This window comes from Mandrillus leucophaeus, unplaced genomic scaffold (assembly GCF_000951045.1).
Source record: "Mandrillus leucophaeus isolate KB7577 unplaced genomic scaffold, Mleu.le_1.0 Scaffold427, whole genome shotgun sequence".
NCBI lineage: Eukaryota > Metazoa > Chordata > Mammalia > Primates > Cercopithecidae > Mandrillus > Mandrillus leucophaeus.
Window position 1 is genome coordinate 1,625,812 of NW_012104554.1, and position 25,130 is coordinate 1,650,941.

Genomic DNA, 25,130 nt, shown 5'->3' on the forward strand with positions numbered 1-25,130 from the left:
CTGGCTAATTTTTGTAGTTTTAATAGAAACGGGGTTTCACCATGTTGGTCAGGCTGGTCTCGAACTTCTGACCTCATGATCCACCCACCTCGGCCTCCCAAAGTGCTGGGATTACAGGCATGAGGCACCGCGCCCAGCCGGGAACTTCTTGTTATAGAGGATATTTTTAATATATTATATATAATAAGCATTATACATATATAAGAAGCACAAAAATATGCTTACTTCAAAAAATATATATATGTACTTACTCAAAAAAAATATATGCTAACTCCAAAAGCTAATAACTTATCCAACTTCTACTTGAACTTTATTCCCAGAGAGAGAAACACATTGAAATAACATGATTAACCCACAAAGCTGATATAGTGTCCATTGACTTAAATGTTCCTCCTTAGTTATGTGCCAAGCACTGGGTCTCTGTGTAACAGTAGCACATTTAGAAACTTTGCCTCAGAGGCAGTGAAACCAGATTTGAACCCCTGAGCAAATAGCATTAAATTTGGTTGCTGCTCATTCTCCTGGAATGAAGGTCAGCTATTTTATACTCAGTGAATAAGCCAAACCAATCGTAAAACGTGAGGAAACATCTCATTTGACTACTTTGCCTCATGAAATGTGATCTTCTATTTGGTCAGATCATTTTTGATAGTGTTACAAGAATAGTTCAGTTTATTTTTACCCATTGCCCTACAGATACATTCATTTGCTTTGTAAGTCCTTAGGGCTAATGCCTGAATGAACAGGTGGAGGGACAGGAGTTGGCCAAATATAAACTTGTACAGTTCACGTGCTTAACAAACATGGGTATTTTTTTTTAACAAAAAGAAAATTCACTTAATACAGACAGCCACTGCATTATTAGCTGTTATGGTATATTCTGCCACAGAAAACTATATTAGTTTCAATTGAGGTGATTTTTTTTTTCTTTGGCAGATAATAGATTAAATAGAAATCACTGCCTCCGTGATGCCTCTGTTCTGGAGCCTTTTTTTTTCTTCATCTGTTAAAAGCTCAGTTTTATAATCTTGAGGATTTAAAATAGAATCTATTAGTTTTCTGACAATACTTATTTCCCACAAAAACTTTGTTTTTTTTGTTAGCTAGCTCACAGTAAATTTCATTGCATGTGCCATTTGAAAGGAAATCAGAGGTTCTAATAAATACAATGGATTTGGAACAGTTCTTTGCCCCTCATTTTTTTTTTTCACAGTTATGTAAGCCTCCTGCTTAGTTACATTGTTGTATTTTATCACTCAGCTTGCAAAGCTGTATTTAAGAAAGATGACAATTTTCTGGTTTCCTCTTCTGAGATACTTTGATTCTTCTTCTTTGAGTACAGCTTTATTTGTGTTTTCCTGCTGTCTAAGCCTGGGACTCTTTCATAAGTCAGCATACTTTGTACATTCCAAGTAACAGCACCATTTAGAGAGGACGATCAGTTACACATTCCCTAAGAGAAGATGCAAGAAATGGAAGGAAAAATACCTTCATTGTTAGAGACAGATGCACTCCCTAATTGCTTCCTGATGGTTACTTTTAAAGGAGCTATGGGAATCCACAGATGTGTGTCTGTTGAGGTGTCTGTCATTCAGTGAGTTTAAGAGGCATTGATTTCCGTCAGTGAATCATGGGACTTGATTACAGAGAACTGGTAGACCAAGCTCAGGTTTAATTCGTGAGTTCTGTTCACAGGTCTGTCACTTCCCCTTGGGCTATTTTTGCACAACCAAGAAATTGATTTACTTAGTTTTTTAAAAATGAGGTAACAATATTAGCTTTACAGCAGCTTTTAAATGTTTAAATATGCCCAACCAAATAAAATTTTTAGTTGTATTGCAATGTTAGTAAAATTAATTTGATGAATATTTCTTACCTAATTTCCCTCCTTCCCACAAAACTGACCTGTTTACCTAAACTGACCAAATTAACTGATTGTTTTGCCATGGTGTAGACCCAAATTCTTAGTAGAATTACAACCCTAATTGATATGGTCATATGGCTCTTACACCTTGAAAATGTTTAGGTGTTTAATATCAGCTGATACAATTTTCTTTAAAAATGATAGGATGATATCAGATCATCTTTTTCAGGATGGAATGAGATTTAAATTAAAATTCAGTGTTACTGAATTAAATCATGTAGTTTTATATACTTTGTTTAGGTATAAATCAGCTTGTTATAGTGAGAGAACTTGAAGCTTTAAAGACCCGAATATGAATTTTGATCCTTTCTCGTTTTGTGATCCTCCAAAACCCAACCGTATTGGATGTTAATTATAAAATGAGCCATATACCTGTTCTCCCTACTAATGGGTGTTTATGAAACACAAATGGTGTAATGAGTATGGAAGTTATTTGAAAGTTGTAAATGGTCATACAATGGGATTTAAAAGAAAATTTAGACACAACCTGCTTTCATTGTTACTGTTTAACAACAGTTAACTGTTAATTGTTTTGTATTTGCAGTTTCTGGGCAAGACAGGAAGATAAGAAAAAAGCAAAAGGAGAGAAAAAAGAAATAAAGGTTGTCTCAGCATATTTAATCAATAGACTAAATAAAATAAGAGACTTCAGCAGAGATGATGAATACCTGATTACTTTTAAACAATTGTTATTCCTTTTCTGTTTGTTTGTTTGTTTTGCTTTTTTTTTTGAGACAGGGTTGCCTAGGCTGGAGTGCATTGGTGAGATCATAGCACACTGCAACCTCAAACTTTTGGGCTAAAGCAATCTTCCCACTTTAGCCTTCTGGATAGCTGAGATTACAGGTACCCACTACCATGCCTGGGTAATTTTTTATTTTTCTGTAGAAACAGGGTCTTACTATGTTGCCCAGGCTGGTCTCAAACTCCTGGCCTCAAGTGATCCTCCCACCTCAGCCCTCCAAAGTACTGGGATTACAGGCATGAGCCACTGTGCCTGGCCTAAGAATTATTATTCTTTATCAAAACCATCTTGAAAATTTTTTTAAAAAAAATAAGATACTATTCCCAAACTCTAAAGCATGTAGAAAATAACCTATCAAAGAACTTACCAAGAAAAATTTAAAACTCAATTGTTGGTTTGAAGAGATCTGAATAAATAGAAATATATACCACATCTTTGAAATACAAATATGTTAATTTCCCTCAAAATTAACCTATAAATTCAATGTAATTTCAGATAAAATTATTGCAAGGTTTTTTTTTTTTTGAGGACTTCAACATACTTACTCTAAAATTCATAGGAAGGAATAAAGGTTCATGATGCCTAAGTCATTCTGAAAAAGAAGAGCAGAGAGAAGGAACTCACCCTTCCAGACAAAATCAGTATGGGATCAGTATCTAGGGAAAGAGCAGAGAGTGAGAGCCAGACCTGAGTCTACATGGGAACCTGCTTTGGGATAAACATGGCACCATCAATCAGTGGGGAAGGGATGGATTGCCTAAAACCTACTACTTGGTAGTGGAGAAACAGCTCATTGGTTCACTATCTCAAGCATAGGCCAAAGAGGAATTCAGTGCAAAAGTAAAATTATAAAGCTAAAATGAGATATTAGAGGTGTTAAAGAAGGTACTCAATACACAAACCATAAGTTGAAATTATTGTTATTATTATCTTTTGAGATGAAGTCTCATTCTGTTGACCAGGCTGGAGTGCAGTGATGCCATCTCAGCTCACTGCAGCCTTTGCCTTCTGGGTTCAAGCCATTCTCTTGCCTCAGCCTCCCCAGCAGCTGGGATTACAGACTTGTGCCACAATGGCCAGCTTATTTTTGTATTTTTAGTAGAGGCAGGGTTTCACCTTTTTGGCCAGACTGGTCTCAAACTTCTAACCTTAAACGATCTGCCCACCTCGGCCTCCCAAAGTGATGGGATTACAGGCATGAGCCACCATGCCCAGCCATAAGTTGAAATTTTAATAGAATTGACTGTATTTTAAAAATTTAAAATTCTGTAAAGGGTAAACACAATAAGCAAAGTTGACGAAAAAGGGAACAGAGTGAGAAAAGATTTATAATATATAAAACCTACAAATAATTAAAATCTAGAATACACCAAGAAGACTCAAGGGAGTTTTTCTGTAAAATGGGGATAATGGATAATAATAATAATTGTAGAAAGTGACATGCTCAGCACAGAGCCTGAAGTACAGTTAATACACATTGTTTGCTGTTACTGGTTTATCTACTCTTATACGCTATGACAAAACACATTTTGTGTGGAGTCATTATGTATGGACCCCAAATTTCTGGTTTCTGCATGGTCTTATGTTGCCAGCTTATGGAGTTGCCGAGAAATGTATGTATGAATATCCAGCCAGTCTCAATATCCACAAACCCTGTTGACAAATGTCCCTAGATACTCCAGTGGTTAAAAGTGAGGAGAGTAACAGTGGCCATTCCTGTAACACAGAGGTGAAGAAAATGCTGTGTGTGCCACTGTAGCTGTAAAACCAACTGCCGATGACACCTGCCAGGTGACGTAAGGAGAAGAGTATGTTTCGTGGCTTGAGGTGTGAATCTTGTGACTGTCATATTCTATCCGGCCTGAGGCTGTGCCCCAAGGGGGCTGTGCCCGGAGATGGAGAGGCTGGGCGAAGCTGCTTCCTAGGCCTTAGATGTTTGTCCAGGTGTTGTGCATGGCTGTGGTGGGTGGGAGGGCTGAGCGGGCCAGCCACTTTGTGCTGGGTTTCTGGGGACTCACTCCTATACCCAAGGGCAGATTGGCTACAGAGAGGTGGCTTTGCTCACTGCCAACCAAACCTGCTTTCTGAAAGCAGAGCTTTGTCTTTTTCTGCTTTATGACCTCAGCTTTGGAGAAGGCTTTGGCTCCCCAAGTGTGGCCCAAAAACTTGGATGATGATGCACAGGGTAGAAGGCAACAAACAAACTGCCCTTGGTGGCAGTGACCTGAGCCGGGTCCACTCCTTGGGCTTGGGTGGTGAATACAGAAAGTCAGCCAGCGCCATCCTGCTGATAGGGAAAGAGGGACTAATGATAACCCTGTACCAGGTACTGCCCCACAGACTTTCTCCTTCAATCCTCTGCAAACCTGTGAAACTCTTATCTATTTTACAGATACAAAAACTGCAGCTCAGAAAGGGCAAATGGTCTGCCCAAAAGTACCTGGTTTATAAGTGACCCGCTGGAATTTGAACCCTAGGTCTGTTGAACTCTGAAACTTATGATGTTTTCTTTTGTATTGTGTGTGTGTGTGCGCGTGTGTGTGTGTGTTTTCACTTCACCACTCTTTATATCTGCAGAGTGGAGTAGGGAGTAGGTGGAGGTGAGATGAATACCATGATAGGCCCCCGTTAACCCAAATCTGTGGCTTGGTGGACTCCAGGGAATAATGCATGGCCAGTCCCATCCTTGTCTGATCTTGGCAGATGCTTCAGTAAGGTTATAGAAAGCTCATTCCACTTCCCAGTGCTCCACTTGAACATGTGCTCCTAAGCTCAGCTGGTTTTAGGTGTGGCTTTGGTTTCTGAGCAGAAACTCTCTTCCCATGAAATAATGACATCCTTAAAGTGTTGTGCTTTGCTTGTCATTCAGAGAGGACAGCACTTCCGGGAGATGCAGGATACGATATGGATGGATTCCCTGTCCAGAGAGGAAACCAGGCTCACCCTTTACTACAGGAAAGATCTTGCTCCCTGACCTGCCAGCCAGGTGGAATTTCATTTCTTTGTGCTCTCGGGATCTGGTGCTTTGAAGAACTGGCTTCATTAGCCACTAACAAAGACGCAGTTGTTGAGACATCAGCAACTGACTTTTTTGTGTGTGCTTAAGAGATCACGGATATTTTTGTGTCGGTGCTATCAGAGGTTGGAAGGATTGCTATAGCTACATGTTCTTGCCCCTCTCTCTAAGGTCTATGGAAATGAGAAGCAATGACAATAATTATGATAGTGATAATAGTAAACCAGTCACTATATGTTTTGTGCTGGGCACCATAGTAAGTTCATTTTATGTTCAAAACAACCTTCTGAAGTATGTGTCATTTAGGACTGGTTTGACTGCAAGTAGCAGAAACCCAATTTCAATGGTTCAACCATTGAATGAATCCAATGGAGGGATTTATTTTTCTCATGTAATAGGAAGTCCAGCTGTAAGCATTTCAGGGTGAGTATGCAGGCCCCGTGGTGCCATCAAGAACCCAGTCTCTTTTGCTGGAGGCTTTCTTCCTCAGGTATGCAGCATAGCTGTTCTATTTTGTGCTTCACAACTAATTTTTAGGCAGGGAGTATTTGAAAGAAGGGAGAAGCTAAGTAGCACAAACTGACAAGGTGAATGCAAGCTGGATGTGTGCCCTCTAACAGGCTTTCTCAGAAACTCCAACTGGTACCTCCTCTTGCAACTCCTTGTCCAGAACTGCGTTGCATGACCACATCTAGCTGCAAGAAAGCTGGGTAATCCAAGAGCATTTAAGTGAGCCCCTTGGTTAGTAATAAAGAAAAGGGAACTAGCTATTGGTTCCATAACCAGTCGTGCCTAGCTTAAGTAGTTAATGTTTGTTAAAATTTACAGACAAAGAAAGTGAAATTGGAGAAGTTAAGTATTTACCAAAGGCCATCTATCTAGGGAGTGATGGAGCCCAGATCTGAATCCAGGTATGTCTGACTCCAAAGCTACATTCCCAAATGCTGTTTAGAATTTGTTCCTGATGCTCGGTGGTGTTTGGGCTGGATAACAGAGGACTTAAGGGAGTTCTCTTATGGGACTGGGAAGGAGAATTGAGTTTTCATCTTCTTGAGAATAGTGCTAAGATCATTGTATAAAAGATATGGAAGGCAGATTTTGGTACAAGGTAAGGAAGTGATTACTCACAATTAGTAATTAACCGGTCTATGGACTGTGTAGCTAACTCTATGACCAGGAACATTTATGTAGCTTGGAGGAGATTCCTTAACTGACTGGGAGTTTGGGCCTATTGTGAGTTCAAGATTCCAAGTCCATGAAACAAAAGTGGCTGAGATAGACCCATCATGATGAAAAGTTTCGGTTTCTGCATAGATGCTTCTTGATTTGTCAGTTAGAGTGACCATATAATTAATTTATAGTCCTAACTGGGGCATTTTTTAGAGTAAAAAAAGGATTTATTAGTAATTACGCTGCGACAACAGGCAAACACCAGAATCATCATGGACCGAGTGGAAACCACGGCTACCCCAGCAGAAGGCTCCTGATGGATAATGGAATGGGGAGACCTGGGCTTCATAGGAACTGACAGCTGGGTAAACATCCAGAAAAGACAGACACCCCCAAGGCAGACCTCCTCAATTCTGTAGGCTAAACCTCCCAAGAGGCCCTGCCTGTGATGACAGACGTTAAAATCTGATGGGCAGGAACAATGAGTGACTACTGAAAACATGGGTCTGACACAGCCCCTCAGGCCCCGAGTCTTCCTTAGCGTGACTCATTTTTGGAGACACTGAGCTTAGGTAATGCCGTGTGTCTTACTGAGTCATGAACGCAGCCCATTCTAGGCTGGGAAGGCAACTGGATTTCACATCCCCTGATATTCTTCCCAGCTTTTAAAAGCTGCTCTTCTGATTTGCTCCATGACCTTGGGCAAGTCACAACCTCTCTGTGTGGTTTGGCTTCTCCTTTAGTGGAAATAAAATGGAAATAATAGTTATGCAAGAGAAAAAAAATGATTCAAGATCTTCCAATGAAAGTTGGTGCATAGAGCCAAGTGATATTATTATTTTCATGACAGTTATTAGCAGAGCTGCTTCTTGTCCCATCCCCTCTCATTAGGGCACAGGGCATGGAATAAACACAGGTTTGGCTAGTGACTGGTATTTGATGATGTTGGCACCAGAGAGAAGGGGAGGAATTTCTCTCTGGCTTGTGTTTCACTATTAACCTCCTTGTGCCTGGATCTCAATGCCTGCTAGCATGGAAACTGGAAATCTGTGAGAATCTCAGCTATTTGTCTCATAGAGAGGCAGCCTATTCAGAAAACCATTTAATAATGATGCCATTACAATATTGTCTTTATTCTTTCCTTAATTCCTTTATTCAATAAATATTGATTGAGCATGTTTGTGTGCCAGGTTCTGTTTCCCAAGGATAGAGCAAGAGGCATAATGACAGCATTAAGCTTTCCAATGTTTGTTGAATCAAGGAATTTATGAGATATGAACTTTGGAGAACTGATCTCTTGCTGCAATCTTGCATCTCTCTCGTCTATCCTGATCCCCGAGACATATTTCTAAGAGCAAAACTGCTCTTGTTACCCATTTCCTAAAGGAGTAAAACTGAATTTCTCTCTCTTTTTCTTTTTTAGAGGGAGTCTGGCTCTGTCGCCCTGGCTGGAGTACAGTAGTGCTATCTCAGCTCACTGCAAGCTCCACCTCCTGGGTTCACGCCATTCTCCTGGCTCAGCCTCCCAAGTAGCTGGGACTACAGGCGCCCACCACCATGCCCAGCTAATTTTTTTATGTTTTTAGTAGAACGGGGTTTCACCATGTTAGCCAGGATGGTCTCGATCTCCTGACCTCGTGATCTGCCCACCTCGGCCTCCCAAAGTGCTGAGATTACAGGCGTGAGCCACTGCGCCCGTCCAGCAAAACTGAATTTCTTAATATGGCACAGAAGAACCTTCAGGGTTGGCCTCCGTTCACCATTTTGTCTCTTCTCTCACTGAGCCCCTTTTTGGACTACAAGTGTCAACTATTAGGACTTCCCTACAGGTTCCTGAATATTCAGTTCTTTCATAACTCTAGGCCAGAGGGCGGCAGACATTTACTTGTAAAGGGCCAGATAGTTAATATTTTTGGTTTCCTGGGTCATGTGATCTCTGTTGCAACTACTTGGTGCTGCTATTGTAGTGTGAAAGCACTACAATATAATATAATTGCATTGGAAATATATATATTTCCAATGGAAAAAAATATAAATGCATGAACACGGCTCTGTTCAACTAAAACTTTATTTACAAAAACAGGCAGCAGATGGGATTTGGTCCACAGGCTGTAGTTTGCTGATCTCTGCTTTAGGCTTTTGCTCATTCTGTGGTCTTTTACTTGTCTACATTAAACTCCTCCTTTCATCTGACCAACGCCCAATCAATTGTCACCTCAAGTCTGAGGTCTTGCCACATTACCCTGGGTGGAACTGGCCACGCACTCCACTGTGTTCTGTACATACCACCCCCATAAGTAACAGAAAATTAAAGCTGTGTTTTCTCCCGTAACCATATTAAAAGCTTTATTTATTCATTCATTCACACATGAACACATTCATGGATTCATTTATTTTACAACATTTAACGACCACCCACTATGGGGCAGAGTTGATGACTTTTTAGTTTTTGTACAACACCCAGTGAAAATACAACACATAAAACGTGCTTAATACATGCTTGTGAAGAAAAGGAGATAGAACTCAATTAAAAAAGTCAATTGCCAAAGATACATCTGCAACTTTGTTGTAAGTGCCCAGAAGTGGGGCGTTGTCTTTATTGATTTTGAAGCCTCTCCACTGTGTGGAGGGGTTTGGTCAGTTAATTGTATTTGGAGCTTTTCTTTTAAGGTTTCTGTCACCAGGTCTGGAATAGTTTGGTGGCTCCCACCTGTTGTCTATTCTTATCCCTTTTCCTAGAACTCAGGATCCTGTTTTCTGGTGACCTCTTATGGTGGGACTAAGAGTAGTAGCACCAACTTCTAAACTCCCATTTGGGCAGGTGACTGACTTACGTGAGTTTGAGGTTTACCAACATAGTGCAGTGTGTTCCTTGTTTTTACTGTTATTTTTAAGTAGGAGATCTGTTTTTTCCGTTGCTCCCTAAGAAAATAGGGCTATCTGAGCTAAGGAGCTTAACCAGCTCACAGCATGGGGATAGTGAAATAGCTTCCTTGCAGTGTCTGAATCTTTTGTTTGTTTGTTTTTTATGTCCAGTCTCTGGCTTTTTGAGAGCAATTTAAAGGTAAATGTAAATATGAAGCTTCTTCATTCCTCATATTACAGAGATTATTTCATGGTTTTATGAGCCAAAAAATATTTTAAGTAGGGCTTAAGTCATTTTCTTAAATTTACAACCCATTCTAAATGTAAACAGAATTATATTTAATTGGTTGTCACCAATGGAACCAAAATGACTTCATTTGGTTTCAACCTGGTCAGATATAGATTTTCAATGGTTACCAGGAAGGAAATGTGTTTATAATCAGAGGCAGAGAAAAGGAAATGGTTATAGCTGGTTACAAAACAAGCATAAAACCTCCACACTGTTTCTCATGTTACAAGAGCAAATAGGAAAGAAGTCACAAATGGCGATGGTAGCACAGAGTGTGTGTTGAGTAAACACTAGAGAAACGGGAGAATGTTCTGGGTCTCTACTTTTTCCATTACAAAGGCAGCAAGGGAAGCTTCTGAACAGAGTACAAGGCTGTCTGTTCACTAACTCACCCTCACAGGTAATAGAAAATCAAATCCAAGTTCCATTGCGCCCAGGGGCTCTTTACTGATACATCAATAATGTGCCTGCCCTGACACTTTAAGACTGGTTACTCTTATGAGGAAACTAAGGCGAGAAGAAACTAAGGCAGAGGAGGTGGGCAGTGGAGCAGGGTCACAAACTGACCTTTGGTTACAAAAGAAAAGACAGTGTTACTAGCAGGGCCATGAAATGTAGTAAACACAGCCAGGGCAAAGTAGAGAGCGTGCAAGCTAACTCCACTGCGACAAATACTCATACAATTTGGTGATAGGAAACTTCTGGCAAGTTCCTTATTGGGTAAGCTGTTGTCACAAGTGTGCTTTGAATGGGTTCGTAACAATGTGTGTGTGTTTTAGGTGGGCAAGACCGGGGCAAATGAGTTTCATGAATAAATATGCTACTTGCTTGCCTGAGGTATTAAAATTTAAAATAAAATGCTATCTTCACTCTTGTTTCTGGCATGAACAAATACTTTACTTTTGGCAGTTCTCATCAAAAGTTAAGTGTCACCATTTGGCAATGTCTATTAGAATGAAAACTCACATATCCTCTGATTCTGTAATTCCACTTTAAGGAATTGATTCTGTAGTCCTATTCATACATATGTGCAAAAGTATGTTTGTGGAAGCAAAAAACTGAAAACCACCATTATGTCTATTCAGAAGAGGCTGGGCAAATTATGGGACGGTCATATTATGAAATATAGTGCAGCTGTACAGATTTGCAGCAAACTTCACAATATCTGTTAAGTTTCAATGAAGAATGTAAGAGTATATGTAAGGAAGGGGAGGGGAATACGCACTCACCACACACACACACACACACACACACACACACACACACACACACACACACTAGGGCAGGGGGCCCCAGTCCCCAGGCAGCAGACTGCTACTGGTCCATGGCCTATTAAGAACCAGGCCGTACAGCAGAAGGTAATAGGCAAGCGAACGAGCTCTGTCTCCTGTCAGATCAGCGGGCGTTAGATTCTCACGGGAGTGTGAACCCTGTTGTGAACTGCCCATGTGAGGGATCCAGGTTGTGCACTCCTTGTGAGAATCTAATTAATGCCTGATGATCTAAGATGGAACAGTTTCATCCCAAAACCATTCTCCACCCACGCTTGTCCGTAGAAAAATGGTGTTCCACGAAACTGGTCCCTGGTGCCAAAAAGGTTGGTGACTGCTGCATTAGGGGACTTCAAAAAGTTTATGGAAAAAATTAAAAGATAAAAACAAAAATATAAACTTTATTTCTCAACATAAGCTCCAACAAGTTCAAGACACTTTCGTAAGCAGTGATAGCCATTTCGTGCATCCCTAAAGAACTGAGGGTCCTGGGAATTTAATCATATCAATGTAATCTTTTTTACCTTATTAACTGAAGAAAAATGGGTATCCTTTAAAGATTTCTTAAGATTAGGGGGAAAAAAAGTCAGAAGGAGTCAAATCAGGATTGTATGTTGAATGTCTAATGATTTCCCACTGAAATTCACAAAATCGTCCTCGTTTGATGAGACAAATGAACAGGAGTATCGTCACAGTGGAGAGGGACTCTCCGGTGAAGCTTTCCTTGGAGTTTTTCTGCTAAAGTTTTGGCTTTCTCAAAACACCCTCATAAGAAGCAGATGTTATCATTCTTTGGCCTTCCAGAAAGTCAACAGCAATGCTTGGAGAATCTCCAAAAATTGTTATCCTGACCTTTGCTCTTGATCAGTCTGCCTTTGCTTTGACCGAACGACTTCCACCTCTTGGTAGTCATTGCCCTGACTGGACTTTGTCTTCAGGATGATACTGGTAATGCCGTGTTTCATCTCCTATTGCAATCCTTCAATGAAATGCTTCAGGATCTTGATCCCACTTCTTTAAAAATTCCACTGAAAGCTCTGCTCTTGTCTGCAGCTGATCTGAGTGCAGTGACTTTGTCACCTTTCCAGTGAAAAGTTTGTTCAACTTTAATTTTTCATTCAGAATTGTGTAAGCTGAACCAACTGTGATGTCTATGGTGTTGGCTATAATTAGGCTTATGCTGATTATGTTTATAATTAGGTTTATGCTCCTAACTGTCAGTCCTCTGTAATTGGGGCACAAACAATATTATTATTATTGTTATTATTTTTGGGACAGGGTCTTGTTCTGTTGCCTGGGTTGGAGTGCAGTAGCACAATAGTGGTTCACTGTAGCCTTGACCTCCAAGGCTCAGGTGATCCTGCCACCTCAGCCTCCCATGTAACTGGGACTACAGGCCTGTGCCACCACACTTGGCTAATTTTTAAATTTTGTGTAGAGATGGGGGTCTCACTATGTTGCCCAGGTTGGTTTCAAACTCCCGGGCTCACGTGATCCTCCCACCTTGGCCTCCCAATGTGTTGAGATTATAGATGTGAGCCAACAATACTAACTTTTTCCTCGAAAATATATGCGAATGGTCTGCTACTGTGGGCTTCATCTTAAACACTGTGTCATCTCTTCTTAAAATGAATTAGCCATGTGTAATCTGTTGATTTCTTTGGGGCAGTGTCCCCATACACTTTTTGTGCAGTTTCAATGATTTCACTATTTCCATCCAAGCTTCACCCTAGATTTGAAGTTTGTTCTTGCTTCAATTTTAGCAGAATTCATGTTGCTCTGACAGAGGCGCTTTTCAAACTGAAGTCTTATCCTTCTTACTGCCTCAACTAGATTCTGTCCAGACATGTTATAACAGGTTAGTATGAGTTTATTTTGGTGCAAGAAAAATGAAAATCCATGCGTAGGTTTTTCATAATATGCATTTTCCATAAACTTTTAAAAGACTTCTTGTGTGTGTGTGCACTTATGTATACATAGACTATTTCTAGAAGGATACCCAAGAAATTTAACACTGGATGTTTCTATGAAAAAGATTGGGAGACTGGGTTCCAGAGGTCAATAGAAGTTTACTTTCCACTCTATATTGTTTTGCCCTGTTTGAAATTTTTATCAGCCAGGTGCATAAATCATTTTTCAAAAAGAATTTTAATGGAAATGTCATTCTTCCCAATTAATTAGGGTTTTGCTGGTGATGGTATCAGTGCCCAATGAAATCGACTGAAATATGTGGATTGAAAAAAAATAGGTGCCCTTTAAAGATGGACTAAGATTCATGGGCTAAAAATGGTTTAAAACATTTTGAAAGAAGGTATCTTTCAGCTATGTGTATATTTGGGAAAAGTATTTCGGTAACTAATGAATAATAGAGAACATTGATTTGGGCTGCTGTTTTTATGCTGACAATTTGGAGTCCCAGAGAGTTGTGTAGAAAGCCCAGCACCTCTCCCCAGCAAGTGGTGGCTAAAGCCCTTTTTTGTTGAAGGGTCACCCTGACTTAAAGCCTAAGAAATCATTAATTGAAAGCTTTCAGCTTCTCTTGTATATTCCAACTTCATAGCTCTAAAAATGTCATCATTGCCACTTCTCTCTTTGCCCGTGGATGACTGAAGAATGCATGGAAGGATAAACACTAGCTGATTTATTTACATTAAATAATACCCTGCTCATTCCCAGGAGCCAACAAGGTTGGTGGCCTTTAGAAATCAGTCACATGGGCTGGGTGCGGTGGCTCACACCTGTAATCCCAGCACTTTGGGAGGCTTAGGCGGGTGGATCACGAGGTCAGGAGTTCGAGACCAGCCCTGGTCGACATGGCGAAACCCTGTCTCTACTAAAACTACAAAAATTAGCTGGGCATGGTGGCACGTGCTTGTAATCCCAGCTACTGAGGCAGGAGAGTTGCTTGAACCCAGGAGGCGTAGGTTGCAGTGAGCCAAGATTGTGCCATTGTGCTCCAGCCTGGGTGACAGAGCGAGACCCCATCTCAAAAATAAATAAATTAATTAATTAACTTTAAAAAAATCAGTCACATGACAACAACCTAGCAATTTCCTTCTAAAGTTCGGCTGACATGCAGAAAAATGAAAGTACAGAAGAGTGAACAACACACATTTTTTTTGAGACCTGCGGCTGAATCAACATTTGGTGTTTTGGGGGAAAGTAAACGACAGCACCCCCTTCATTTAGACATTTTCATTAGCCAGTGTTCTCTCTTGTAATGTGGAATTAATTGTTAATTAACCCATCGTTTATCTATGGCTTCTTTCTTCTCAAACAGACTGTAGGCTCCTTCAGTGTTGGAGCAGTGCCATTCATCCATTTGTTCATTTACGGATCAAATATTTAATGCATAGCTACCACATGCATGATGCTTTGCTGAGCCCTTGGGGAGGCAAAGATGGAGACATATTCCTTGCTTTCAAGGTGTTCAGTCTTTGAGTCTCTTCTAGTCTCGTGGTCTAATAGATAGCCTCATTCAGATCTGTGTCTCCCAAGGTTACGGACACACAGAGGGGTCAAGCAGGTGCTTAGTAAATGCTGGTTGGTTGTGAAATTGCTCAGACCGTGAACCCACAATGGTGTCATGATACTGTGGGTGTGTATTCCATTTTTGCTGATGGATTTTAAGAAATCACCAGACAGTTTTTCAAGATCTCTTTAATAATAGCTTTTAGAAGTATACTTTCTTTTTTCCTTAGATTAGACATTTCTGGACCTGGCAACGGAACCTCTTTTAGGGCTGAAACTAAAGACAACAATGATTCTGACCCAGGAGCCTGGGCTCTAAACTCCTTGGGAAGTGAGCCCACTTTCCACACGGACAAACGAACGGCAGCTCATGAACAAAGAGGCACAGGAAGAGGGAAGGGGGTCAGGGAAGGTGACATTTCCCGAGTGCCCACACAAGGCCTGGATCGCCACATGCTTCAATTCACTTATGAACAGCCACTAGAGGAACACGGTGACACTGAGATGGAGAGAAAGAAACGAGGGTTTTGGCAGTGGATGGGGTCTGGGGGTGAGTAGGCAATGGATATATTTGTATGTATGTATGGTGTGCTTATTGTTTAACATTAAATACAGATTTATCAAGCACTCTTCTACATGCTACGTGCCCAAAGAGGTGTAAGCCACAGTCTGAGCTCTCAAGGAGGCAAATGGTATAAAGAAACATACCCTAAGTTAAATAACAAGCTGAATGAACATGGTATAACATTATAGATTTTAGAGTTGCCTGGATCCAGAGGGAACATTTGATCCAGAGTTTCCAGAAATGTTGTCCTCATCTCACTGATAGGATGCAAGATGATTTGGGTATTATACAAACGTTTAAAACTTTCATTAGGCATTCATGTTAACATGCATTAGAAAAATCGACAGCGTATCACGCCCTCTGTGGTGGCACATGCCTATAGTCCCAACTACTCGGGAGAATTGCTTGAGCCCAGGCAGGGATTCAAGGTCAGCCTGGACAACATAGCAAGACGCTATCACAATAAATAAATAAATAAATAAATAAATAGAAAAATCTGTAGCATATCAGACTCTTGAATACATGGATATTACTGCTTCCCGTGAGGCTACATATGAAAGTGAATTGATTTAAGGATTATCTAAAGGAAAACATCAAGGTAGTAGCTGAGAACAGGAGAGTGGACTGGAATATGGTAAAGATTCTCTAAGTGTTGTTTGAATGACCTGAGTTTGGGAAATTCAGATCAAGTGCAATCTCCAGGATGCAGAGAGAGTGAGTGAGTTATCCAAGGTCGCGAAGCGAGTGGAGATCACAGACCAGAACGCAGCCTCCGCCCCCACGTCTTTATTCAGTCATTTCTTCCTACTTTGCAGATGTGGAAACTGCAGGCCAAATAACAATTTCTGTCTTTCGAATGCAGTAACTGCCTTGAGAATCTGATTGCAAAGTAGACAGCATAGAGTTGCCTTCATGAAAAATCAAGGTTAATATTTATAGAGTGCTTACTGTGCGTCCCAGTGTTATAAAAATTTCATACGTATTAATTTATGTTAATCCCTAAGCCACTCTGTGAGATGTGCTCAGGTATTTCTACCATCCTTCTTTTTGTATGAAGAAATTAAGAAACAAATATCAATAGCTTTCTTAGATTATAACCTGCAGAGCTGGGATCTGAACCCCCAGGTAGTCCAGCTCCAGAATTTGTCTCCTTAACCATTACACATACAGCTTACCAACAATAAATGGAGAGGTGAAAGGGGCAACTTGTCTACCTGGTGAAATTGTAGAGATTCTGCTCAGACAATGTATTACTCCCTTGTTCCTTCCTGTTTCACATTTTTCAATTAATGCCTTGTTCATTCCATGGAGGACGTTGTTTCTTCATGCCACCATTTTTAATTAATTAATTAATTAGCATTAATTAATTAATTAATGTTTTAGAGATGGGGGTCTCTCTGTGTTACCCAGGCTGATCTCGAACTCCTGGACTCAAGTGATCCTCCTGCCTCAGCTTCCCAAGTAGCTGGGATTACAGGCACCACCTGCGGTGCCCAGCTCACATCATCACTTTTTAATCTGCAGAAACTCAGATTCCACAGGGAGAAATCTGTGACTACCAAGAACAATTCTTTTATAAAAATAAAATGTGTTGGATTTCTATGATAAAAACTCGAAAGAAATAGTCCCACCCCTAAGGTTGAAGAAAGGAAAAGAGTCATAGGAAATGAATGCAGGGAGGGTAATTTTGGGACATGGTGGGGCTGAGAGTGACACTGGAGAGGAGGCCCGTGTTAGGACTGGCCCAGCGCACCACAGGGGGCCACCAGGTGTTGAGAAAGCCCTGCCTGGTGGATAGCACTTGGCACAGCACCTGGCATAGAGCAGGTGCCTGAAAGCTTTGTTGAGTGGATGGAAGCCTGGATGGAAACAGAAGCCAGGCACGGAGGCGGGTGCCAGTACAGTGACTGGAGGTGAGAAGGCATCAAACACTTGACCTACTGTATAACTTTGCTCAGGTAAGCCCAAGAGGCAAGCACAGCGCCAAATCTCCAATCAGCAGACAAAGGAGCTGTGAGTAAACCATTCACTGTGCTGCCGCTCTGGCTAGAAAGTTTTGCTTTGGGGAAATCCTTTTCATGTTTGTTACCTATTGGTAGCAGCCCCGGTTCAATCCTCTGACCTACTCTTCCTTAGATGAACAGCCCTCACTCTCCTTCCCTATAGGGTGCCTCAGGGCAGGCCAAGGCCATCTGGGGACCATCGCCAGCCTCCTTTGTGCTGGTGCCAGAGAAAGATCAACCCGTGGCACTTTTCTGTATCTCACCAGCAGGTGCTGACAGCTGAGCCATTCCATGCACCTTTGGAGCAAAGAACTGCCGGAAACCAGGGCCAAGTTCAGAGCCTGAAATTTTTTGAAAGGCTACAAGGAGAAACCTGGGGGGCCTGATCACACATTACATAAGCCGTATGTGAGCGGAGGATGCCACCGATGCGAGGAACCCAGTACCTGTCAGAATTGCGCAAGTTTTACACAGAAGCACTTAAGTGTTGCAACAGGACTCCACATCTTTACCAAAAATGTGAAACATCCACCCAGCACACACTTTAAAAACACTAAAGGTCCTCTCCACCAGGTGGCTAAGGCTGCTTGATGAGGCTGACAGGAGAGGAGCTTTGCAGGGGGCCTGACTTACTGTAGCTCTTGGCCCAGGGAGCTGAACACGCAGTACTTTGCACCCCAATAGCCTTGGGCAGCCCAAGCCTCTGATAAAATGTACTTTTTTGTGTGTTTGTTTTTCCTGGCAGTCTCATTTTGGGTTATAAATGGCTCATTATTTCCATCCCATAGATCCATTCTTGCCTCTGTTGCGTTCTCTTTCGGCTTTCCAAAATAACCGAAAGGTTGGTAAAATCAACGCTGGCGAACGGCTTGTTCTGACCTTGAGCAGAGGCCGAATTTCCACATTGCTCAAGCCATCTACGGTTGCTCCCGTGTCCGAGAGGCTGGCTGGAAAGGCCTCCTGAAAGCAGGGGATATAATTATACTTACACTAAAGCACTTGTTGCCATTAAATGCCAGGAAGTGGCATGGACCTTCCCTTGCTCCTGCCCTGCAACCTTTTTGGAGGACTATTGGGCAATCGTCAGAGGTTATAGAGTTGGAACAGCATTCCCCCCAGATAGGTCATTTTCCCTGCAGGACAGCTTGGAGGCAAATTTTATTGAGTATCAAGTAGCTGACCCAAAGCAGTATAAATAGCGAGAGAGCATATGACAAACCCAGAAATGAATGTGGTTAAACCCCAGGCTGAAGATATATAATGTGTTTACTATTATCAGCACCTGCATGAAAATATTTTTACCCAGTAGCCTTCCAGGAAAAGATGAAACATGTAAGTGATGTTATTAAGGCTTAATCGTAGAAAAATAATTTTGACCCTACTTTTGGAAGTCTGTGGGCCACAGAGTTAATTTGGGGAAGGGACCTGAGGATAGGTTGGATGTAACTGGGTGTCATAGGAGGTACAGATGGACCCTGATAAAACATCCCAAGTTCGGCCAGTTAAGAGCCAGGGGAAAAACACATGGAGGCATAGTTTACATTGGGTAGGAACTGTAAGCAGTCACTATCAGGCAAAAGGGACTTCTGAGTTGGAATTTTTGGAGAGAAACATGGAGAACATTTTAATTCAGGCCTGTTTTCCTCCATTGTTCCCTACCTTTATTCTAGGACATACCACAGAGTACAAACCATGCTTTAGTGATATCGATCAGGCCACAGATGACTGAGTTATGAGAGGCCATGAGCTTTCCAAGGTCGGTTTCCTAAACCAGTGCTTCTCATCAGTCTGGTCCCCACTGGCCAGAGCTGTTGACATCCTGGAAGATAATCTTATATTCCTGCAAAGGTAGGAGAAGGCTCTGGGGAGAAATGGTGTAAGTTTTTATTTTTTATTTTTTATTATTATGGGGACATAACACGTGTAGGTATTTATGGCGGAGGTACTTGTGATGTTCTGATACACGCATGTGGTGCATAATAATCACATCATGGTAATTGGGGTGTCCATCACCCCAAGCACTTATGTCTTTTTGTTAGGAACATCCCAATTCTACTCTTTTAGTTTCATTTTTGTTTTTGAGAGACAGAGTCATGCTCTGTTGCCCAGGCTGGAGGGCAGCGGCAAGATCACGGCTCACCGCAACCTTGACTTCCTGGGCTCAAGTGATCCTCCGGCCTCAGCCTCCCATGTAGTTCTATTAATAGAACTAAGACAAAAAAGGCCATAGGCTTTCAGAGGCCATGGTGACCACAAGAGGCTGATGCACCACCATGCCTGGCTAATTTTTGAACGTTTCCAAGAGAAGAGGTCTCCCTATGGTGCCGAAACTGGTCTCGAACTCCTGGGCTCAAGTGATCCTCCTACCTCGGCCTTCCAAAGTGCTGGGATTACAAGTATAAGCCACATATCCAGTCTAGCAATTTAAAAATATACAGTAAATTATGGTTGACTGTTGTCACCCGGTTGTGCTGTCAAATACCAGATCTTATTTAACTATAGTTTTGCAGCCATTAACCATTCCCATTTTTTCCCCTTGCTCCCTGCTACCCTTCCCAGCCTCTGGTAACCATCATTCTACTCTCTATCTCCATGAGTTCGGTTGTTTTAATTTTTAGCTTCCCCATATGAGCGAGGACATTTGAAATTGGTCTTTCTATGAGGAATGGCATGAGTTTGACATAGAATGCAATTTGTTGAAGCACTCAGAGTCAGCAAATTTCCAACACATCCCTGGCCCTGCCTACAGCCTGCAGCTTCCTGTATGCCTTGTAAAAGGAGACTTCTGTTTCTACCAGATCTGAGTTCTAAAAGTGTTTTTAAGAATGGCAATATTGTGTGATTAACCCTTTGAAGAAGACAGTAGCCACCTGAATACATCAGTTCTTACATGTTATTTAAAAATCAGCATCTTTACTTTGTATCTATTAATAGAACAAAGACAAAAAAAGGCCATAGGCTTTCAGAGGTCACAGTGACCACAAGAGGCTGATGCAGTCAAGAAATTCTTCACAGAGGGCATGGGGCGTGGATGTGGCTCTGTCACTTTTTCCCAGAACCACCCTCACTCCTGCAAAGACTGTTGACTCCTTACCCAATATTCACTCTCCATGTCTTCCTTAGTAGAATAACTGCAGCATGGGAAAGTGCCTGGCTAAAAGGCTACATTTTTCATCCTCCCTCGCAGTACGGGTGGCTAATGAAATCCCAGGAGATGTTGGGTGGTCAGGGTTGCCAGATCAAATAAGGGACACTTAAATTAGAATTTCAGTAAATAATGAACATTTTATTGTTGTTGCCGTTGTTGTTGAGACCGAGTCTCATTCTGTCACCCGGACCGGAGTGCACTGGCGCCATTTTGGCTCACTGCAAGCTCCGCCTCCTGGGTTCAAGTGATTCTCCTGCCTTGGCCCCCTGAGTAGCAGGGATTACAGGTGTGCACCACCACACCTGGCTAATTTTTGTATTTTTAGTAGAGACGGGGTTTTGCCGTATTGGCCAGACTGGTCTCGAACTCCTGGCCTCAAACGAACCATCCACCTCGGCCTCCCAAAGTGCTGGGATTACAGGCATGAGCTACCTTGCCTGGCCTACCCCTTTTGTCTTTTTTCCCATTTTCTTTTCTGGGATATGGATGCCATGACTAGGGCTCCAGCCTCCTTCTTGGGTCATGAGGTTAAGGATGACAGATACAAAAGACAGAGGACTGCATACCTTCAGACTTTCTTAGGTGTGATAGTAACCATTGATTTTCTTTAGCTGCTTGTTGTACCTCTGTGATTTGCATCCAACTGCTCTTCCTAACTGGTGTAGCCGTAATAAAGGGTGCATTGTGGTGGCAGCAGCTGAAATTGATGAAGAACCAGTCAGTAAAGCAAAACAGAGTTGGAGTGAAAAGAAGACACAGAAGGCTATGTCCAAACCTGTCTTCAACAGGTTACGGGGGTTACTAGAGTCACTATCCGGAAATCTAAGAATATCCTCTTTGTCATCACAAAACCAGATGTCTATAAGAGCCCTGCTTCAGATCCCTATATAGTTTTGGGGGAAGCCAAGATCGAAGATTTATCTCAGCCAGCACAAGCAGCAGCTGCTGAGAAATTCAAAGTTCAAGGTGAAGTTGTCTCAAACATTCAAGAAAACACACAGACTCCAACAGTACAAAAGGAGAGTGAAGAATACAAAGTTGATGAAACAGGTGTAGAAGTGAAGGACATAAATTGGTCAAGTCTCAAGGGAATGTGTGGAGAGCAAAGGCAGTCAGAGCCCTAAAGAACACAGTAATAATATTGTAAATGCTATTATGGAATTAACAACGTAACCATCTGAGAGCAACTTTTTTTGGTGTCTCAAATGAGTGACTGCAGCTTGGTTTGAAATTTGTACTGCTCCTATCATAAATAAAGTTAAGGCTTCTTATTGGATGAAAAAAAGAAAAGAGTGCATTGTTATTTTTGGCATTTGGTTCAGTCCGTTTACCATGTGTCATTTTGCATTTGCCTCTTGTGTATAATAAACCATTCTACTTTTTTTTTTTTTTAGAGATGGAGTCTTGCTCTGTCGCCTAGGCTGGAGTGCAGTGGTGTGATCTTGGCTCACTGTAACCTCCACCTCCCAGGTTCAAGCAATTCTCTTGCCTCAGCCTCCCGAGTAGCTGGGATTACAGGCATATACCACCACGCCTGGTTAATTTTTTTGTATTTTTAGTGGAGACCGGGTTTCACCATGTTAGCCTGGCTGGTCTCGAACTCCTGACCTCAAGTGATCCGCCCACCTCGGCCTCCCAAAGTGCTGCAATTACAGGCGTGAGCCACTGCACCTGGCCCTAATTTTTGTATTTTTAATAGAGACGGGATTTCTCCATGTTGGCCAGGCTGGTCTCAAACCTCTGACCTCAAATGAGGCCCCCGCCTTGGCCTCCCAAAGTGCTAAGACTGCAGGCATGAACCACCATGCCCGGCCTTTATTTTCACTTACTATATTTTTCTAAGGACCCTGAGAAAAGTGGATAGTGTTCCCTACATTCTTTGAAATGGTAGCCCTTAACATGAGCTTCTACATGGTGTTATTACCCGACTACTCTGCAAATTGCATTTAGGTATTTTGAGTAATTGCTTTAGATAATTAATAATAATAATACTTATTAAGCAGAATAGTTCCTATCTCTGCACAGAGATTTGTTCTGAAAACTCAAGACCCATGAAACGGTACTCTGAAACCCCAGAATCATATTTCAAAACAGTTTTGACAACTGTCTTATATGTTGTAAAGATTAGCTAAGGAGAGTCATGTGCACAGGAAAAGCTAATTTGCAAAGCACCATCAATAATTCAGGAATGACGTAAAACCTAACTCCTTCAGCCTTGTTAGCAAGTCGACTGCTTTGGGTGTCCACTGTGAGGTATTCTGGGAAACGAAAGGGGTCCTAGAATTAGCCTCCTTGCAAATGAGCTCAAGCTAACTGGCCTAGAACCAAAGAGAAGTGACCTGGGCTAGGAACTGTATAAATACCTGCCCTTCCTTTCTGCAGTGGAATCTTTCGAAGGTTAAACAACAGTAAATAATCAACTAAGATTTCTCAGAGTTGCTGCATTTACCTTTCTCTACTTTTTTTTTTTTTTTTTCTGTCTTTGCCCATGAAGATGAAGCAACTTTGGAATGAGAGCAATATTTCCTTTTAGGACTCCCTGCTTCAGACATGCAGAGAACAAGCTCAGGCCTGGTCTGACTGGCAGAGACTGCCTGCGGGAGAGAGCTGGGCTTGAGGTATGGGTGAGGGATGGTGAGTTAGAATTTAACAGAAGGGGAGGAGAAGAAAACTCATATGATTTTGTAAGTTTCCACACAGGCCTTTCAGCAACATCTATCAGCAAAAGAGAGGCAACAGAATCTTGCACCTTGAAAGTCATTGGGGGCAAAGAGGGTCTGGGAGTCAGCTCCCGGAAAATCAGCTATACTACAAAAAAGAAATAAGTAATGCAAAGGAACAAGCAATACACATATGTAGAGAGACTGACCTAGAAGATCTGGCCTTGGTATCTGGGAATTGGTAATGATGTCATGATGGTTAGCTCAGAGGAGATGATGGATGAGCCCACTTGTATGCATCTTTATTACAAACGCAAATAAAACTTGGAATGATGTGAGTTGGCAGAAAAAAACAGTCAATCTGTTCATTAGTGTTCTCTTCACAATGTGAAGGGGGAAAAGAACTATTTTTTTGTGTCCAGGGAATATTGAGTTATGTATAATATTCATTCAGCAAACATTCATTGAGTAATGACTGTTTGCCGGCAGCACACGAGGTGCTGAGAATGCAAGAATTGTACAAAGCCCCTCCATTGCCCACTCTCGATAAGAGGACAGCCAGAGGCAGTCACCTTTTGTGTACTATGTTTCTCTTAAGGTAAAGACAATCGCTGCTCAAAACAAAAGTACATATCACATGTTGATAGGCAAGTTTGCAATAATTCTTTTTCTTTGTAAGGTGTTTATTACAAGCCCAGGAGTAAAACTTAAAAGATCTTTTTTTTTTTTTGAGACGGAGTTTCGCTCTCCCCCAGGCTGGAGTGCAGTGGCCAGATCTCAGCTCACTGCAAGCTCCGCCTCCCAGGTTTATGCCATTCTCCTGCCTCAGCCTCCCGAGTAGCTGGGACTACAGGTAGAAGATCATTTTATGTTAGAAATCTTTTCTCTGCCACTAAATACTAAACACTTTAGTCAAGTCCTTTAATTTCTCTGGGACTAAGTTTAAACATTTATAAAATCAGGTAATAGAAAGTAGAACTAGACTGATGTAATGAATCCTGGTTTAGGACAAGCAATAAGAGGAGGTTGAGGGCAGAGAGCCACTAACTAGACACTTAGAAACAGTAGAACTTCAGACTCCTTAGCCCTCAAAGTGTCTTAAAGTCTTAGTTTCTTCGTATGAGAAATGGGGATAATGCAATACTTTTTGGGAGGGTGAGATAGATTAAGATAATGAACTTGGTTCAGTGCAGGTCACAATAAGAATCGCAGTGTGAATGTCGCTGTTTTTATCCTACCCTGAAACTATTTGAATCTTTTCAAATCAATTCCTTGTTTGTATGAACGGATACTGCATGTACACATGCCCCTCTTACATCACTGACCTCTCAGGAAGCAGTTAACTGGAAAATTGCAACATATTGGGGGCATAAACATGGAATGGATTCACTTTTTGGTCCCTAAAATCAGCACTTTTTGTGTGTGTGTGTGTGTGTGTGTGTGAGATGGAGTCTGGCTCCGTCTCTCAGGCTGGAGTGCCCTGGTGTGATCTCGGCTCACTGCAATCTCCACCTCCCGGGTTCAAGTAATTCTCCTGCCTCAGCCACCTGAGTAGCAGGGACTATAGGCGCCCACTACCACACGTGGCTAAATTTTGTATTTTTAGTAGAGATGGAGTTTCGCCATGTTGGTCAGGCTGATCTCAAACTCCTGACCTCAAGTGATCCACCCTCCTCGGCCTCCCAAAGTGCTGGGATTACAGACGTGAGCTGCCGTGCCTGGCCCCTAATCAGCACTTTCCATGGTGCTGTGTCTAATCCCTTTTCCTGTCCAACAACATCCAGGGCAGGTTGTAGAAATCTGCCATTTTAAAAAAGTAGGTCTGCATAATTTAAGTCTCATTCTGGTTCACAGCTTCTCTCTTCCACTCCACCCTTTCCTAGGCTCCTTCAGTGTGTCAAGTGGGGAGGAGGCGAAGAGGAAGGGATCAGTGTCTCTCAGCTGCCCGCACACATCTGCAGTCTTTTCACGATGTCAGTGCTATGCCACAGCCTTACTCTGTT

General features: G+C 41.9%; 1 pseudogene; it reads left to right on the plus strand.

The window, feature by feature from the left end:
- Positions 1 to 19,051: 19,051 nt before the first annotated feature.
- On the plus strand, positions 19,052 to 21,640 carry LOC105548939 (annotated as a pseudogene).
- Positions 21,641 to 25,130: the final 3,490 nt, after the last annotated feature.